Genomic DNA, 6,000 nt, shown 5'->3' with positions numbered 1-6,000 from the left:
TATATCATATTCTTCCAAACATAGGTTCAGTCCAATCTGTCTTTTTAATTGCACTGCAACAGATTATTACATTATGCAAATAAATAATAGAACAAAACTCCAGCTAAAATCCTGCTGAAGGGGAAAGTGCCTTGTATAAAAATGGTTCCATAAAATTTTGTTCTGCATTCCAACAAATACACAGCCATCAATATCCTTGCTTCTGTATGACAGAATTGTTCACATTAATAGCTAGCTATTTGGGTCTCAGTATGAATAATTATTTAAAACATTGATTAAACTGCCATCATGTTTTTAAATGGACAGACCATGAAAAAACTAGTTTGCCCTGCAGTATTATTTAATAATTCAGCAAATTCACATCTTGAGAATTTTAGTAATTAAACTCCAAAATTAAAAACATACATAAACCAGCCAATCCAGGACAGAAAGAAAATTCAAGTCTTTTGCCAAATTATGCTTCGGATGGAAGAACACTCTGTAACAGATATTGAATGCTAATCCTTCAATAGCCAAGCAACTCTGAAAACCATGTGACAGGAATTCATATGCCTAGAGGAAAAGTTGAGGGTAAGGAAACCGGATCCTAGAACCACATAGAGAATCACTGCTAGGAAAAACCCTGTCTCCACAAAATTGGGAGTTTTGATCTCAGAAAGTGGAAAAAAATTTTTTGAACTGTTGATACTAAGATAAGGGAATAAGATATGAACCTGTTGATCGTTTAGCAAATCACACTAGTGCACTCACCTGTGCAAAAGCTCAGCCTTGGAAGCAATTACTGGTTCACAATCTGGAGCACGGAAAGGGCTCACGTAAAGAAGAAATTGGATCAGGGGTCACTGCAGGACTTGTGGACCTTCAGCTTTGGGAGGAGGAACTGAGACTTACAGACTGGAATATCATTCCCTGTTTAGTATTCACAGTCCCCAAATGGTTATCTTATTCGCCTTTCACCTCCAAATAAAAGTTTACACCTGTTTACAAGATGTGAATTATTTTGATTTTTCTAATTGTGAGTTTTAAGGCTGGCTATCCATCCCAGACACAGTAAATACAATGGGTGCCATGGAAGTTTTACATGGAGAAAAGTTGAATCTGTCTTTTAATACAGCCTCTTTCATAGCCATGTCTTCCTTCAATAGATTGCCAGAGGTGGTATGTGTCAAATATAACACTGCTTGATAAAAAGAGAATAGTTTTGAAAAACTGGTGAAAAAGGCAAACAAATCTAGCAAAACCGCTAATGATGCAGCATGGCATTTGTACACTCCTTAACTTTGCACAAAATTCATAATGGAGGTACACTTCTTATTGAGTCTATCCAAACATTAAATCTCATATAAATTAGATACTTCTAGAGATTATCTTCCAAATGAAGCCCTTACAACTGAGATAATTTCCATTTCCCATATTTATCCATTATTTGCTCCACCTTGAGCCGTGATTTAAAGTCAAGGTTATTTCAGTACTAAATGTGCTTTAGACTTAATTAACTCTGTTGATCCCAAAAATTTTTTAATACTGAGCAAAGCACACTCCATAATATGAGAGCAAATAGAAAACAAGGTAAAAAGACAAACAAACAAAAACCCAAACTGAAAAGATGAACTGAAAATCTATGTCAGTGCAATGATCACAGTAAAACAAATGTCTCAATATGGTTGTTTCAAGAACAAATTGGATTGCATTTACGGAAGTATAGCCCATATTAAAGCATTAATCACATCATTATCTCTTTTGTACCCTAATAATTTGTACAGACCTATGTGCATTTTGCATGCATAAAAAATCCTCACACTTCTAAAGGATGCACCACTGTTAAGAGCAACTCCATGTTGAGGGTTCCTTCCAGCTACTGGAAATTCTAAAGCGTATTTTCTAAAGAGATAGCAGTTTGTTAGAAATGTCTGTAGTGATATTGGATAACTTTCATCATTGGATACCATATAGGTCACGCGGTGCATGGCTTTCAATAAGGAGTTTTCATCTCTATGTGCTATGTTTCTTTTTCAGATCGTTTCATCTTCTGTGGTTTTATGTTTAAAAATCGCCCATGCCTTTGGTGATATCTCTTTATGCTGTTCACTTCATTGAGACTGATCTTCAAAGCCTTCAAAGAGGACACAAGAAGAAGACATCATTTATTTTCCTATGACTATATGTCGGGTCTCCCCAGCACAATGAAGGAGAAGACCCCAGTTGTTGAAATGCAAAATCAGAAGATTTAGAGCTGGAAATAGCTTTCATTATGTCCTCTCACCTGTGATTTTGCTGTTCCAAAATTGCCGTCTTTTGAGTGTTCATGTCCAAGTGAGTTATAACAACTCAGGCCATACAAGGACTGAGAACAAAAGGAAGTTTCCATTCCCTGGCAGCTGGAAAATATTTTCCTTCACTGAAGAGCATATTTCTACCTTTTAGTTTCAATTACAGTATTTTGTCACCTTTCCTGCACAAAACCAAATAATCAGGCAAACAAGAAAAGCCCAAACTTTACCACTATCCTTCATTTCTGTTTATATTACTAGCTTGGAGTTTAGACTGTGCTGTTTTTTCTACTATCTTATGCTGTATTCTACATTTCCTTCAGGACAATCATTCAGGATAAATCTTATTATCAGTGATTATTTTCTGAAAATCACATATTAGAAACAAATTATTTTGGGTGTGTACATGTCTTTTTTTGTAGGGGTGAACAAGAGGAGTACACATTCTGGAAGGCCTTTTATAGGTTTAATTGATATAGCAGCCACAAACTGTAGTTTACAAATAAGCCATGCTGGAAATAAAGAGTTGGAATTATGTGTTATAGGAGCATTCCCAAGACATTCCTAAAATACATGAATGTAAATATTTAAATGGATAGTGTTGAGCACTGGATACTTTTGTAATTATCAAACTATGCCTGGAAATATCATGTAAGTATCTAAATGAATTTTCTAAATTAATTAGATATTCTGTTTACTACTAATTACTACTACTACTAACTAATAGTTATAAATTACTATTGCTACAACTTAAGACTAATGGAAGTCTTAACTTTTTTATGCAATTCTTGACTTTTTGTTAATTTATTTACTGCAACATTAACTTGTATATACAGTACAAGTAGAGGACCTCCTGTGCTTTGATTATCCTTTAAAGAGCAATAAGAAGATGTTTAAACTCCTGTTGCTTGCATCCACCAGTGACTCCATGTATTACCTATGAGTAACTATGTTTGGGTTTTTTTTCTCCCAAATGCATTCAGTGCCCTTTCTAGAAGTGACATCAGATGGGAACATATCCTCAAGTATCATTACCAGTTGACTTTTTTCTCTATTAACTTCCTGTAAAGGAATTTCAATGCTTCTAGAGATAATTAGATCTCAAGTGATCTAAGTACTCTTTTTTTCTGCAGGTAAACATAATCTCCAGAGGAAAACACTAAGGCTTGACATACAGTCTCTAAAATTGAAATTGTTGTTAAAACTATTGCTTTGTCATATTTCCCAGAAGGAATTGACCAAATCAATTACAAGTAATCACTCCCTTTCTGTGCAACTGACTGGCACTTTTAATGAAAAATATCTGTGTTGTAGGTTTATTGACAAAAGTATGCAACGTGCTGTTCCCAGAAGAACCAGAAAATTTAAATAGAGTAATATGAATGACAGAAAAGAACCAAGAAAACAATTAATGACAATGAATTAGTTGTACTAATAGACCTTAAAAACCCTGGGGTACTAGCCAAATCACTACACCATGTAAATGGTAAATGTGTCCCGGGGGGCATCAGGCACAGCATCACCAGCCAGGCAAGACAGGGGATTGTCACACTCTGCTCTGCACTGGGGCAGCCTCAGCTCGAGTGCTGGGGGCAGTTTTGGGTGCCACAATATAAAAGAAAAAAAGATGAAACCATTAGATAGCACCCTTGAGAGGAAGCTGTATGAGGAGCAGCTGAGGTCACTTGTCTGATCAGCCTGGAGGAGACTGAAGGGAGACCTCACTGCAGTTACAACTTCCTCATGAGGGAAAGAGGAAGGGCAGGCACTGGTCTCTTGTCTGTGGTGACAGGATCAAAGAGAATGGATTCAAGTTGTGTCAGGGAAGGTATAGGTTGAATATTAGAAAATTGTTCTTTACCTAGAAGATGGTTGGGCACTGGAACAGGCTCCCCAGGGAAGTGGTCACAGCACCAAGCCTGACAGGGTTCAACAAGTGTTTGAGCAATGCTCTCGGGCACATGGTGTGACTGTTGGGGTGTCCTGTGCAGGGCCAGGAGTTGGACTTGATGATCCTTGAGGGTCTCTTCCAACTTGGCTGAATAATTCTGTGATTCTGTGACATGCATTTATCCTGATGCAGGAGTTAAAAAAAGGACTACCTTTCTGAGATGTACTCTCTGTGTTGAAAGAAGATTGATTTTGCAGATAATGCAAGCTGATGATAGCCAATCAAGCATTCTGTCAACTTATCTTGGCTTTTACGGGAAAAACAAAACCAAAGCAAAATATTGTTGATCAGTTTGTCAAAGTCTGAAAATGTCACAACAAGTTTATAGTATAGACCATGACATAAAAGGCTTTTAAATGTATTTCAATCATTACTTTCAGGTGGGAACCCTTCAAAACACAGAATCACAGAATTTCTAGGTTGGAAGAGACCTTTAAGATCATCGAGTCCAACCCATGTTCTAACACCTCAACTAGATCATGGCACCAAGTGCCACATCCAGTCTTTTTTTAAACACATTGAGGGATGGTGACTCCACCACCTCCCTTGGTAGATGATTCCAGTATCTGACCACTCTTTCTGTGAAAAACCTCCTCCTTAATTCTAGCCTGTATCTCCCTTGACGCAACTTGAGACTGTGTCCTCCTATTCTATCTGTTGTTGTCCACAGAAGGAGACCGACCCCCAGCTCACCACAGCCACCCTTCAGGAAGTTGAAGAGAGTGATAAGGTCACCCCTGAGTCTCCTTTTCTCCAGGCTGAACAACCCCAGCTCCCTCAGTCGTTCTTCATACGGCTTGTGTTCCAAGCCCCTCACTAGTTTCTCATTCTCAGACATTGACCCCTGAGTGAATGTTTACAATGAACCGAGGCTCTTCATGTCTGAGTGAGGCCTTTTTTTAAAATTTAATCAATTCTGGCAGTCCTGAACTGAACAAAAACAAAAAAATCAAAATCAAAACCAAACAAAAACCAAACAAACAACCCCCCCCAAAAAAAAACCACCGAAAAACACCACAACCCGTTGGTGTACAGCCTTCCTTTGGCCCCCAACCCGCCCCGCTCCCAGCCATCCCTCTGCCGGCCCCGTTCCCGCCGCGCTCCCCTGTCCCGCACCGCCCCCTGGCGGCACCTGCTGGAATCGCGGACGTCCTGCCTGCCCCGGGTCCGTCCGGCCGAACTCCTGCCTCCTTCTCGTCCAAAACCTTAGTCTTGCATAAATCAAAATTTCCATCTTTAAACTATTTCGTATCATAATATAGAAATCAAAAAATTTAGGGGAAAAAAATCTTTATTTGATCGTTTCATTGTGGTTTTATGCATATTTTTTCCTAAGTATATATATTTTTTTCCCTTCTTTTATATTTAGATGTAGGGCATATATGAATAAGGGCTATGTAAAAATTCATATGTTATGTCTTCCAATGTCTTGAAGCTAATTTGCTCTATTGGCAGATTATACTTCTTTCTAGCCACCGAAACTTCAAACCCTGGTTAGAATTGGGATCTCAAGAGTCCTTCGGGCTTTTTGCCCAGCAGCAGTTATTCTTCTTGGCACAATGTGAAAATTGTGTCTAATGTGTCTAATTGTGTCTCTGCAACCTTCATCTGCAGAGCTGCTTAGAAATGTGAGCTTATCGTAGAACCGGTAATTAGCAGGGACAGAAAGAAAGATTACGTCTCAGTGTAACATTTGGAATTAAGTCAAAAGATTTTTGGTTTAAAGACACACACTGTTTCTAGTGCTGATTTTAGGCCTTTCTCTGCTGCTGTAATAGC

The sequence above is a fragment of the Melospiza georgiana genome, chromosome 3, assembly GCF_028018845.1.
Source record: "Melospiza georgiana isolate bMelGeo1 chromosome 3, bMelGeo1.pri, whole genome shotgun sequence".
NCBI classification, from domain to species: domain Eukaryota; kingdom Metazoa; phylum Chordata; class Aves; order Passeriformes; family Passerellidae; genus Melospiza; species Melospiza georgiana.
This window is presented reverse-complemented; position numbering follows the sequence as displayed.